The 15,081-nt window shown below is 39.4% G+C and overlaps 1 protein-coding gene across 1 annotated transcript in view; it reads left to right on the top strand.

Annotated features, from left to right (window-relative positions):
• Nucleotides 1-15,081, top strand: part of ARMC9 (armadillo repeat containing 9) — a 3,277,521-nt gene that overhangs the window by 577,082 nt on the left and 2,685,358 nt on the right.

Below are 15,081 nucleotides of genomic sequence, written 5' to 3'. Positions count from 1 at the left end.
GTGCATGTGGGGGTAGCAGAGTATATTAGTTGCCAATCTATTTTTGGGTGTGATTGTTTCCTGTCTTGTATTGTTGTATATCTAGCATAGGATTTTCTTTCAGGCATGTTTATTGTTATCATTGGGTATGTATAAGGCTGCTATGTATATACTCTTTGTTGTTGAGCTTTAGATGGCTAATCAGTATTTTTGCATTGTTAAACTGGATGATGGGGTGGGAGTGAGAAGTCACTTTGAGAGTGTTTGTATAGATGGTGGCTATTCCACCAGTTTTTTTTTTTTTTTTTTTTTAATTCTTTCTGTCAATTCTAAATATGTTTTAGCCTGGGTGAAGAATTTCTTTATCTTTCCAATATGTTCTTGGCCAAGTTTCTCTATTGACTGTTATTATCTGGGGAGTGGAAGTCTACATCTTCATGGATATGTGGTATTTTGTTACATACGAGTCAAAGGTACATATTGAGTAGTAGTAAACTTGTCCTTGCTTAGTGGGGAGAAAACTGAGAAAATCTGTGCAGTTCTGACGGGGTGAGTGAGTCATGCAGGTGTTGGAGGACTGGGGTTTGGACGGATGTTACCCCATAGTTTTAGTGTTGATATAAAGTGCTGATTAAGAGAGAGACACATTTATATGAATTAATTTTTAATTCATATTTGGTGTACAGGGGATCGGAATTTATGCAGCTCTGTTTATGAAGATCAAAACGTGATTTAGTAGAGGTGTTGACTGTGAATGTCTGACTGAGCATAGCCTGTTTTCAGTGCAGGTACAAAAAGCTTCATCACAATACATTTATATTCACAAGTGAATTTCAGACAGTTCTTAAAATCTACAGTTACATTTTTCAAGAAAAACAAACATAATTACAAAACTGGAAAATACAGTAGAGTATTCATACCAACAGTTATGAATTAGTGAAAAGTGTGTGAAGAGTAAGGGTCCACTGCTAGGTGTGGAAGTTGGTAGGGAGAGAGCTAAGATAGATGACTGCAGAGGAAGTTTGATAGAAGATTGGTGTTTCTTTTTTATAAAGTTAAAGTTGAATAGGGAAACTTTGCACTAACATGCAGTTAAATAAAATAAATGATCTCTGGAGCTTGAAAATCTTTTGTTAATTGGTGGTTACAGCAATATGTGGTTTGCCAGTAAGTTACAAACATTATAGGTTCATAGGTAGTTACTAGGGCATTAGCCCAAGAGCCATTTTTAAGCCTAGCCAGACTTATCCCAAATTTACCAAAATGTTGCTGGCATGTCAATACCCCAAGGAATTTTATAGTTATAGTGTAGACTTGTACACATCCAGCGTTCACAAGCTGCCCCATTCCATTAGGGACATAGGTGCTAAACCAGGGGTAAATTTATTTCCTACCCATAGTTCCAAGTTATATTTGAATATAGTTAGGGATGAGCTTTGCTTCACATGGATGGCAAGGGGTAATCTTTGAGATGCATACCTGTCCCACTAACATGTCCTTTTTGTCGCAAACTAGGTTTTGGTCCTTAGAACAGGTATTTCTGGTGCTGTTTGTTTTGTGGATGAGCAACAAATCCAGTGTAAGATCAGAGGATGCCTTGTAGAGTAGGCATAGATCGCCATGCAGCACTCTGTAGGAGATAGAGTACTGGGATAGGGCTCTGAGATGATCCGCGTAAGACTTGTTTACCCCCTGTATTCTTTTTGTGAAGAACTTCTGTGGAGTCTTAAGCTGTTTCAGGTACCTGGTAGGTACATGCCATAAGGTTCATTGTACTCCATGACTGGTTTGATGAGAGCCAAGTACAGGGAGCAATGGCATCCTTGGACCTGGATGCCATATCCTTACTTATAAGTTGTGCAATGAAAAATGATGTTATCACCATAGTAGACAAGTGGTGGTCAAGGGTCAAGTTACTGTTAACATGTATTCCCAGATCCCTGAACATTTTGTCTACTTTTAAGGGTGTATTATCAATCTGGTAGTTAGCAATGGTGGTTGCTTTTCCAAAGGGTACTATTATGCATTTTTTCACATTTTGTTTTAGTCTATGACCTCTGGCACCAGTTGTTTGTCTGCATCAGCAGATGCGTACTAATAAAGTGAACTTAAAAATGTAGCCAGCTTTATTTATTTATTTACCAGGAAAGTCCATTGGGCCTGAGAAGAGCCCATTTTCAGTGGAGGTCCGGGGAGAAAAGCTCCACATATAGTTACATACAGATAAAGTATTAACACAATGTATACAATATATAATGCAGAAGTATTGCATAGCTTAAAGAATAATTATACGGAAAATGTTAGAATACATAGAATCATTTGATGAAATGAAGTAGAGTCATTGTTACTTAGGTGCATGTGAAAGGAAAAAAGTGTATGAGTAAGTGAGATGTAAGTAGAGAGATAGTTGTGCATAGTGTATAGAAAAGAGAGACTGAGGCAGAAGGTTAAAGTGGGGATAGCAGAGACTAAAATAACAGCAAAAGGAGTAGATTTGAAAAGGAAAATGGGGGGGGGGGTTGGCTAGTTATAGAATGGGAAAGAGTAAATATTCTGAGAAAGGTTAGGTTTTGGTGTAGTCTACAGGGGTGCAGATGCATATCCATTGTGAGGAGAGATGCAGTTTAAGGGATTTTTTAAAATTGGTTTGATAGCTGATAGCTCTGAGAGAGACAGGGAGGCTGTTCCATAATTTGGAGACTGTATGAGAATATAGCATTTGTCCAGCTGAGAGCTTAGGTATATCAATATTCAACAGCATTTTATTTTCTGATCTTGAGTCTCGTTTTGGTTGGTATGTACTCAGAATGTGGGAGAGAGCTGGGCAGGCTGCTGGACTGTAGATAAGTTTATGGGCAATAATTATTTGCGCATAAATGAGTTGATGAGGAAGCTCAAGCCAATTTAGTTGGTGCAGTGAGGAGCATGGGTGGGTAGAGTATTTTGCATTTGTGGCAAATTTGGTAATTTTGTTATAGCATGAGTCGAGTTTTAGTTTGGGGAGGACTGGCTGTTGGTTAGCATGGGGGCTCCATATAAAAGAGTTGGAAGTAGGAAAGATAAGGCAAGGGACTTTTTTTGCTGAGTTGCAGAGGAAGTAGTTGTGCCTGTAAAGGGCTCCCATTTTTTTATGGGTTTTTTGACGTTACTGTGGATATGGAAGTCAAAGGTTAAGTTATCAATGATGACACTGAGCAATTTGGTACTAAGGATGACATCTATAGTAGTACTGTTTTATGACTGGATAAAGGTTTAGACTTGTCAATTTGGCTGGATTTTTTTTGGGGGAAATATTAGGAGTTTAGTTTTATTGGGATCAAGTGCTAGATGGTATTGTGACATCCAGGATTCAGTTATGGTGAATGCTTTTTGGGTAAGTTGTAGTACAGAGGCAGATTTAGAGGAGCAAATTATTGTTGCGTCATCTGCATATTGGATGACAGTACTGTGGGTGAGAGAACTGTGGAAGTCATTAATGAATATATTGAACAGAAGGGGATCCAGTGTAGAACCCTGGGGTACTCCAGTATTGGTATTGTTAAAGGAGGAGGAGGAGTGCCTATTACTGAGATAGTTGCTGAACCATTGAAGGGTGGGAGGAGAGATGCTGAGGTTGGAGGGTTTAGTGAGTAGGAGGGTGTGGGAGATTGTATCGAATACTTTTGACAGATCAAGAAACCGTGCAGAGACTATAGATCCTTCATCCTGAGCTCTGTTTACTGTCTAGGAAAGAAATGAGAGCAGTGTAGGTGCTATGTCCTGGCCTAAAACCATGTTGAGTGGAGGAAAGGAGATGATGTTTAGTGAGATGGTTGAGGAGCTGAATGTGAATGCACTTTTCAAGTATTTTAAACATGGGGGAAAGAATGGCGATAGGTTGGAAGTTTGAAATGTCAGAGTTGTATTCTCCTTTATGTAGTGGGAGGACATGAGCCTTTTTCCAGATGTCTGGAATGAGTGATTCGTGAATGGACCTATTGATAAGAATATTGATGGGTTATGCTATGGAGGAGGATGATAGTTGTAAGTATTTTGTGGGTAGGTTATCTGGTGCATTGGTGCATGGTTTATGTTTCTGAAGAAGCTTTAGAATAGTAGAGGTAGGTATGGGAGAGCGTCAGAAAAAGTGTATTGTGTTAGGTGAAGTTTGTGTGAGCGTAGGGTTGAATGGATCTGTGGTGATGGGTGAGAAAGTGGTAGTAAGTTTAGCAATGGTGTCTGAAGTAAGAGTTGAAGAATGAGGTGAATTCAGTGGGAGTATTTTGGGGTTTGGGCAAGGATTGTGGTTAGTTCCCAGATGTAGTAGGCAGTTGATTGCTCCCCAAAATTTATTGGAGTTATGTCTATGTTGGTTTTGGAGGGTGTGAAAGTATTCTTTTGTTTTTAAGTACTGATCGTTTGGCTTGGTTGCGAAGTTGTTTATAGTTTTGTTTTGTAGAGGGGGTTTTTTTTTTTTAGCCAGACATTCCAGGCTTTTTGAAGAGGAAGGAATCATTTATTTATTTTGTGGACTTGAGCAGCCATTTAGCCTCTCCAACAACTTTTTAGAGCGGGGGCAAGCCTATGGGGACACTGGAGAAAAAAAATGAAATGAAAATTCGGCTTTGTTGGGACAACTTTTACGGGGTTCCAGTTAGTATTATGTAAGATGTCATTATGTGTTGTCAGATGTTTGGATAAATCTGGGATAAATCTCAGCTATGTCTGTATTGGTATATTATGCAGGGTTTCTGAGGGTTATGTATGCTGGAGGCTGGGGAGATCTCGGATACTATCATGGGGGAGCACGGAGGTGGCAACTTTCACCAGGATGAGAGTCCAAGGATAAGGTTAGAACGGAGACCTTTGATGTTCTGAAATTAGTTGAGTGTAGGTATGAAGGTTAATATTACAGGAAGAGCTGTTTGTGGAGAAGTCCAACCAATTAATATTAACATTGCCAAGGATGATTGTTTAATTTTTTTATGTTGTCGGTAGTCCATGCAAGAATGTCTTCCAGAATGGGAACATTGTTGCCTGGGGGAATATATATGACTATGATGCAGATACTTTTATTGCCATTTAGCTTTAGAAAGGTAATACGTAACTCTGCGGTGGAAAAAGGGGGGGGTGGGCTTTGGGTATGAGATTACTGTGAAGGCACTAGGATAAAGTAAGGTGATGCCCCCACCTCTTTTGTCAAGTCTATCTGTTCTAAGGCATGAGTAGTTAGGGAGAAGAAATTCTGAGTCCTTTATATATGGGTTTAGCCAGGTTTTGGTTATGCCTGTGAAGTCAGGTTTATGTTGTGCTAGCCAGGCTTGTAGAAGAGGGATTTTATTTTTTATGCTTTGTATGTTGATGATGGTGAATTTTAGAGATTTAGATGTGTTAGTGGTATTGGGGGAAGCATCCTGAGTGGGAGAGAGGGGCCAGGGTTGGGGTGTATAATACCACATAGGACTAGGCTAGGATGAGTGGGAGTACTGTGGGGATGGTATTTATTTTTTCTGAAGTAGTTGTGGTTGAGATTATATGAAAGTATGTTGGGGGACAGAAAATAATTAGTTTTTTCTGTAAAATTAAGTCTGTGCCATACAGAGTAGAGCAGATCGCAAAATACCTGGAGTGGGTGACATAGTAGGATGTTGTAGTAGATGTGGGTTTGGGAGGTAAGTAGGTTCTGTGAAGTTAAATGTCTGTTAGTACTTCAGGTGATTAAAGTCAGATGGTGATTTTTTTTTTAACTCGTTTCCTGGGATGTTTGTCTGTTGTGATGTCTTATAAATGACTTTTTCTGGTAGGGTTTAGAGTTTTGTAGCAGTGGCAAGCAGCTGCTAAACTATGTTTGTGCTGTAACCGTCCAAGTAGTATGCAAAAACACTACTGGAGTCCAGTGTACTCCTTTATTGTTAATTCTTAAACACTTGGCTCTGAGCTAGCTGACCAGGAACTGCCTTAATGCAAACACAAGCCCGAAATTTGCCCGACATACTCACTACATAAGAAGGTCAGTAAGTCCACTTAAACGCAGTGCAACTATGTACTGGAATTTCTGACATACTCTTAAAGATCTTAGCTAAAGCAGGTGCATACTGTTAAAATTAACTTAGAAACAGAAAAGAAATGAAAACATCTTGCCCCTCTGGTGGAGTAGTGAGATAAAGCCCTGGTTAAGGCCCTATCGATCCAGGTTTGATTAGCAGCTTGGGCAACTGACGACGCAGCAGGAGAGGGGTGGGTGCTCATTCGAGATGCTCCCTAAGGGGGGAAGTGTGGTCCAAAGAGGGGAGTTGCCCTTGGATGTGATCAACGAGCATGTGGGGGCAGGGATAGGGAAAGTGGGTACGGCACATAACACAGAAAAAAAAAAAACACTGGACAGAATCCCAGACAGCTGAGCCAGATCCACGACTGGCCCAAGCAAAAGCTGACAAAGTCTTGCGGGGGGGGGGTGGGGAGATAAGAGGATGGCTGGTATGGGACATTGGGGCCAGGCCAGTAATAATGAGGGCTGAAAGGACCAAAAAAATGAAAAATCTTCACTTAGAGTAATGAGGCAAATATTTGGGTGTTTTGAAAGTTCTAGACATTTCACAGGTTCAAGGGAGTAGAATACCTAATTGGGTAGGTGACCTCCTTTAGCTGTGTGACATGTGGAGTTAGAGGAGTTCATTGCAAGGCCAACAGGAAATACACACTAGGTAAACCTCACAACAATTTTGTCTCGTTTTTTGATAAATTAAACTGAAAAGTTAATACATCCCCTACTGAAATATTGAATCCTTATTTAGGGATAATATAGAAGACGCAATTTCTAAAACTATATTTTTCCAACAAGCAACTCACTCACTCACTGACTCTGGTGAAGAGTCAGTATTTCCTTTTCATGCTGCCTCTGCTGCTTCTTTTCCACAGCTTCCATTTCCAAACGCCTGGCCTCCAACTTAAGTCTCTTTAGCTCCAGATGGATTTTTAAGTCCTCTGCAGAAAGGTTGAACTATCCATTCCCTGAGTGTTGTACATCTCCATGGCCAGTCTGATCGTCGTCCTGGTTGCTGTTTTCTGTTGCAGCTGTGACCAAAGCTGCTATCATGTCTGCCTTAGTCAGGTTTCCCTGCACCAGTCTTTTAGCCTGGCACATCTCAGCCAACTGCCTCTTTGTCAGCTTTCATATTCCTCTGCTGACATGCTTGCCTGCTCTTCTTGACTAACTAAACTCACAAAAGAAATAAAACAATTGTGATCTGAACTCTGAGTATTCACTGCGTGGCTGATTGAGTACAAAAACGCATTCAATGATCACTGTACACAAGCTACAGGAATTCACTATCCACACCACTACAACCCAATTGCCAACCAATTAATATGTGTTGTGGATATCTCACCACTGCCAAACAATTAATATGTGACACCAGTGCACTGGCCCAGCAATCAAGGAGCCTCAATCCTCACCACTAACACTAGTGAGGGGCGTCCATATAGGGAAAGGATAATACACACACAGTAAAGTACAATTTCCCATAGGAGCACATAGAGATCACAAGTCAGTCTGGGGCTGGTTTCTCCCTTTCTTTCCAGGTCCCCAATAAGACTCCCCACTGGCACAGCTATAGGGTCCAGATCTCAGCCTAGTGGGCAAGCTAAAACCTCCGGCACCCTCTCTGTCTAACCAGTGCTTCGTGTCCCTGCCCAAGTAGCTGACACGCACACACTTTGAGATAAGAGTTATACAACCACACAGAGACTCCTGGGGAAGGCTGGCACAGGTTCTCCAGCTGTGACCCTTTTACCCAGACTATACAGTAGAAATCATTGCCACCACCCAGCTAATATTTATCAGCTAATCAATGGCCCTTATGAAAGGGTGTCCAATTATACAGTGCAATATTATTATCCAAATGGTGCAACCAACAGTCAAGATTTAGTTGGAACGACTTGGTACAGTATCACTATATACATGCAATGTACTGTTAGAGCTTAAATTATCTCTACGCAAAGCAGCCACAGTTGAAAGGTTCAAAAATATTTAATAATAAATAAAAAAAAATAAAAGAGAATACTTCTTACTACACAGTGCTAGTCAGCAGTTCAGATATCACAGAGAAATACTTAAAATAACACAGTAGAAAAGTTCTGACATCACAGAAAAACAAACTAGTCTAATCTATTTCCTAGCTATATCTAGCAGAAAACACGTAATCCTTTCAATGCTTTTTCTAAATTAAAGAAGGCTGATTGGCATCCATCTTGAGAAGAAGCAGCATTATGACTATTATTGTTGTTGCTTGGGATGGAATCAAGTCCAATCATAGGTTCATAGGTTCATAGGTTTATACTAGGCTATCTGCCCTAAGGCATTTATAAGCCTAGCCTAAATTTTTGTGGCTTACGCCACCCCTTATATGAAAAAATACTGTGCCCATTAGTTTGTTGTGCCTCTGTCCAGCAGTGACACAGAGATGATTCCCGGGATAAACCTACGATCTCCCATCCACAGGTCAAGATTTCTCTTGAACAGAGCCAGTGAGGTGCTCTGCCTCACATGGATCGGGATTTTATTCCACAGCATAGGGAGTCTCTGAGTGATAAATCTATCCCTCCAGCACGTCCTATTTATATCCGTGCTAAGGTTTAAGTCGCTTGCTCTAGTGGTTTTGGTGGATTTGGATTTTTTGAGGTGGAGCATGTCCATTAATTCCGGGTTGGACATGGCCTTGTATGTCAGGCACATGTCACCTCTGAGCAGACGGTATGCAACTGAATAGAGCTGGAGTTTCTTCAATCTGGCAGCATATGACAGATTTTGGAGTCCCTTTATCCTTTTGGTGAGGAACTTTTGGGGTCTCTCCAATTGCTGCAGATGTCGGGTGAGATACATCCCGAATGGGGCATTGTACTCGATCATTGGTCTGATAAGTGAAGAGTACAGGGGAACAATGACCTCACTAGATCTGGATGTGAAGCCCTTCATGATCAGGTGGGCAATGTGGAAGGTCTTTCTAACCACTTTAGCAACGTGAGTGTCAAAAGAAAGGCCACTGTCAACCTGGGTCCCCAGGTCCCTGATAACCTCTTCTGTGCTTAGTGGATTGCCACCTATATGGTAGCTTGGGGTTACCCTGTTTTTCCCGAAGGGTATGACTATACATTTTTTGGCGTTTAACTTCAGGCCATGGCTCTGGCACCAGCTATCTGTTTCCGTGAGTCCCTTCTGAAGGATATCCGTTCAAAGGGAATATAATGTGAAATAATACTCAAATAAACATATGATCTCCTATTAATAGCATATTATATTCCTTCACATTACAATACATGTTCTTTTTACATTTGGCAGGTGGGGGCTTTTGTTTTTACAAGCTACCTACCCATTTTGTTGAATGTATTATATTATATAGGCCCTTGGAGATACTGGTATTCTACTGATTGGTAATAACTTAATATACTATATATATCCCACTTTATATCAGTGGGTTGAATTTAGGCTATATAATTTTATGGGTCTTTTCCTTGTCACTGGTCTTGTGTTACCCTTACAATCTATTGCTATATTGGATTTGTTCTACTGAGCTATATTCCTCCCATTATTGACCATGGATTTGGACAACATTTTACAAGGGTTGTGTGCTGATAGGGAGGATATCAAAGTATTTGGACTTGATTCCATCCCAAGCAACAACAATAATAGTCATAATGCTGCTTCTTCTCAAGATGGATGCCAATCAGCCTTCTTTAATTTAGAAAAAGCATTGAAAGGATTACGTGCCAACATATGGCACTTAAGGTTGTTTAAAGCCTACTTATTTAAAAAACTAGTCCCTAGAGGACTCCGGATTAGGTTAAAGCCTATGGTTAGCAGATCTGAACAGAGGTTGACTGAGGAATGGAATGAGGCTGTACAGGAAGGCTCCATGAGATTAGTAAAAATACTGACTGACTATTATGAAAGGACAATAGATATGAATATAGCAGAAGTTAAGGACCTTAGCACTATATGTAAACAATTTGAGTCCAACAGTAATTATACTACCATGGTCACTAATTTATCTAAAGAATTGACTCAGTATGACAAAGTAACAAAGGAAAGGAAAATTAAAAAATTCAATAGGGACGTCACTGATTATGGTAGGGGACGCCCCTTTGAAATTCAAAAGTCTGTCAGGTTTAAGGACATGACACTGGGTAGGGACGGGGCCAGGACAAGGAAAAGGCCTAGACCTATTCTTAAAAATAAAGATCAAACATATACCAGTACCTCGGGCGATGGGTCTTCTCCCACTGACAGCGAATGTGTAACATCTGATAACTCACCTGTGAAAAAGAAAAGTAATGGCCCTATCCCTTTAGGAGGATCAACAAACGCAGAGGTGGGCGGAAACACCCAAAAAGGCCTAGACATGGACTCAATAGATGGATTGATCCAGGTGCTATTGAAATAGATGGGATTGGGTTTAACAATGTTCTCAATCTTTCCAAAACTGTACTAACTTCAGAACAAGAAAAAATTTTAAATAAAGGCTTTTTCCAATAATAACAGCTACTCTCAAAGACCTACTGAATTTCGATTCCTTAAATCAACATTCCAACCTCCTGCGAATACCCATGTAGCTGCCTTTCAACAGGCTGTACTTAGGGAACTACATTTTCCACCATATAGCTTTGATATATTACAGGATAACATTCAGGAGACCGAAAGGAAGGCCCTTATGGAATTGAAAAATAATAATAAGATAGCTATTCTTCAGGCAGATAAGGGTGGGGCTGTTGTTATCCTGGATATGGATTACTATATACAAGAGGGACTCCGACAATTGTCGGATTCAAAATGCTATATGTACATGGGCATTGATCCTACTTTTACATTCAAACAAGAGATCGATACTTTTTTACAAAATGCGGTTGATGAAGGAATCATATCAGTTAACACAGCGAAACATTTGACGGTCAAGGACCCTAGCAAACAAGTATTATACTTACTACCCAAAATACGTAAATCCTTGACTTCCCCACCAGGAAGACCTATTGTTTCCGGTCATGGTTCACTTACCGAACCACTATCAGTTTTTCTTACTGAATATTTGCAACCACTCGTGGTTCATGTCAGAGCAAGAATCAAAGACACAACCCAGTTTTTACAGATTATAGAAGAGACACAAATTGAACCAGATTGGCTACTTTGTACACTGGATGTTAAATCTTTATATACAAGTATTCCTCACTGGGCAGGATTACAAGCACTCTAGTTTTGGCTTGATAGGACCAATCTCTATCCACCAGGTTTTAATACTCTACTTATCTGTATGTCCGAGCATGTTCTAAATAAAAACATATTCTACTTCCAAGGAGAATGCTACTGGCAACCATGCCATGGGGGCATCCTTTGCTCCTATTTATGCGGACCTGTTTCTGTTTATGGCCTACCTAGAAGAATGCTTGATATATGATACATCACATAATATTTATCTAGTTGAAATGGATATTTGGCGAAGATACCTGGATGATTGCTGGATGGTGTGGCGGGCGGATATGGAATATCTTCAAGAATTCGTTGATTACCTCAACAGTAATGTTTGGGCTATTGAATTCATTGTTAATTGCAATCTAACATCGATTGAATTTCTGGATGTCAATGTTTATAGAAAACCTGATAATACACTGGGTACTAAGATACATAGAAAATATCCAGAATACAACACATTGTTACATGCTTCTAGCATGCACCCCCGCCACACTGTCTGCAATATTCCAAAATCTCAGTTTCTTCGGGTCAAACGTATCAGTTCTTCTTTGGAAGATTATGATGATGCCAGTTTGGATTTAACCAAAAGATTTTTGGACAGGGGATATCGTGCATTCGATATTATATCAGCTAAAACTTGCTCGGACAAACAATCTAGAACACAGTTATTGGAATATAAGAATCATAAAAGAAACAAAGGTGATAGTGTCTTGAGATTTGTAACTACGTATGGCAGAAATCACCAGATTATAAGAAGTATTCTGGACAGGAATTGGAATATTCTGCTTGCTAATGATGATCTCAGGCAACAACTGGGCCATCGATGTCAATTTTCTTACAGAAGGGGCAAAACATTAGGCTCTATCTTTTCACATTATAAACATCATGATAGTGGGGGAGCAAAATATAAACAACTGACCATGACCGGAAAGGAATTGGTGGGTACTTTTCCATGTGGACATGGTATGTCCTGTAGTCAAGTTAATAAAACTAAACAGTTTAGTAGTGCCAATACCAGCAAAGTCTGTGATTTAAGAATTTTTGGGAAGTGTTCTAGCAGCTGGGTCATTTACCTTGCTACATGTCAGTGTTCATCTTTCTATGTGGGCAAAACATCACGCTCACTTAGGATTAGGATTGGCGAACATAGAAGTAATATTAAGAATAAGAAAATTACCAATGCCCTATATCAACATACACTTAAACATCCTACAGCACATTTTATGTTCACCATCATAGATCGAATAGTGGGCAACAGAAATCATCAACAGGGGTGGGAAAATACACTCACATTTAAAGAAAAATACTGGATAATACATCTCGGAGCTTTGTTTGCTCCTGGTCTTAATGACCATTTGTAAAGTATAATTCTTATTGGTGGTGTTGTTCTATTTACACAAAATTCCACTAGCTTAGAGATGGTTATCAATATGTTCATCTGTAATACATATATATGTTTTGTATATTATTGTATATTATTGTATTTACAATAAGGGTTTATTACCTTTTTTCATCTTGAGGATATTATACGTGTTCTATATTTACTATACTATATAGTAATCAATATTTTGGGTATATTCAAGACTACTATCCCCATTCCACTCTAGCTATTTCTTATTAGATCATTGAGTTGCACACAAAATATATATTTATATCACTATTTCATGGATTACTGACAATTATCAACAATATATATCTGTTGTCATTTTCATCTTTTGTTATAAGATATGTGTGGAGCTAAGTAAAGGTTTTATCTAAACCACTATTAGAATTAATAATCAAAAATTTGATTGGCTGTTTCATGGTGTATTAAACGCTATATATAGCGTGGTTACACTAGTTGGCACTCATCTTTTAGCTTCACTGAGGAAGGCTATTTGTCGAAACCGGTTTGAAAAATTATGTTGGATTATTGATTGGGCATTTTTATGTACACTTTGTGCTAAATAAAGCATTTGGGACTTTATTGCTGGCCGTTTTGTTGTCTTCAAGGTTGGTTGGCCGTGCAAGCTCCGCGTGAGAGGTTTTGTGTTTTTTCACGTATTCATTGTTTGATCAGGGATATTTGTATTTACGATGTCCAGGAATCTCTATGCCTGTAGATTAGGGGCCATGTAGGATTACCAGTCTAAACAGGAATAATTAGTCTTTCATATACTGTGTTAGGTTGGATGGTAAGCTTCTCCAAGGCTTCTTGGAACATGGAGGGTGACCTGCAGCTGGCTAGGATATGGTATGGGATTTTGTCTGTGGCGTTTCAAATGTGGAAGAACTCCAGCATGTTATCCTGTTTGACCACCCTAAAGGTATTCTTGTTAATGATGTATATTGAGACACCTCCACATTAGCCCTTGTCTAAAAGTATGGAGGGCACTGAATCATTGGATTGCCAGGGTGCTCTCTGTTGCTTTAAACCATGTCTGGGTAACTGCACAGATGTCTAAATTTCGAGTGTGAGGAGGTCTTGGAGGGAATGTAGTTTTTTATTCAGGCTCCTGACACTGAGCAGTAACACCCTGAGGTGCTATTGTTGAAGTAGTCAGCAAAATGGACTATATCATGCTAAGGATGCAACAGCTGGCCAGCTTCAAAGCTTAATGGCGACTTTCACACTCCCAGACCATTAATTAGCTCAAGCAGAACTAAGGAAAAAGACTGGTTTACGTAAGTGCTTAGCAATGTATGCTAACCCTGACCCTATAACTTAGAAATAAAAATATTTCCTTAACCCATATATACTTGTGAGCATAGACGTGCATACTAAAGTTATCCCTTAACTTAACCCTTATCCTAACCCTAAAACAACATAATTTCACATGAGAGCATGAACGCATCAGTCACATGCATGAGTACATCCATCCGTACATAAATACATACACACCCCCCTCATATCCTCACGGTTACCTGTTTCAACAAAATTGTCATCAGATGAATTGAATGTCTAACATTTCCAATGTTTGTTTAAAAACATCGGCTTTGGTTTTCATTGAACAAAAGTTCATTCAATCAAAGCACTGGAACATGTCTGTATACATAAACACACACACACACACACACACACACACACACACACACACACACACACACACACACAAAACGTGCTTATACTGTACACTAATTACATGTGCTTATACTATACACTAATTACATGTATTATCCCATTCCAGTTGCACTAGCATGAGATTGATTTCATTATGTCAGTGGTCTGGAAGTAGTTATGAAATACAGGCAAGAGGCCACAAGTGACATTAAGAAGCAAACCCATTTGTTATACTGTTATATGACTTTGTCAAATATTGTTATACTGAGTGACCTCACATTACTCTCCTTACAGGTATATCACCCAGTAACACTAAAAGGCACTTATTATAGATGGTTAAAAAGTGGCTAGTTAAACTAGCTATATGAGTTTTCCCGAACTGGGCAGGATGAGCTGAGTAGGGGGCTAAAGATTCCTTTTCCCTGTCAATGATGTGATTTTATTTTAATGGCAGTGGGGATTTTAGGCTAGGCTCCTCAGTGATTTTCTGGGCTGCACATCTAGTAATTGCCTATGAACCTATGACTGAAAACTGATGATTGTTATATTATTAGATTATATATGTGAATGTCATTGATTATCTGTAGTAAGTGGAAGATCATTTTAAAAGTTACATTTTTGCTGGAGAATTTCTGTATAACAGAATTGCTGGAAAAAAATTAGGAAAAGTGACAAACCTAAAGAAATGTTTAATTCAAATCTGTCTATATAGCCAGAAGACACATGGGGTTAATGTACTTTGTGCTTGTTAGTACTTCGGCTTGTTCTGCAATACCTGGCTTGTAACCGTGTCTAATTTCTTCTGTTATTGTGGAACTTTTCTGCCTAGGCTTCCTGTAAAACT

This window comes from Protopterus annectens, chromosome 4.part1 (assembly GCF_019279795.1).
Source record: "Protopterus annectens isolate FY-2018-M chromosome 4.part1, PAN1.0, whole genome shotgun sequence".
NCBI classification, from domain to species: Eukaryota; Metazoa; Chordata; order Ceratodontiformes; family Protopteridae; genus Protopterus; species Protopterus annectens.
The sequence above is the reverse complement of the archived record's forward strand: the minus strand, read 5'-3'. Positions and strand labels throughout refer to the sequence as shown.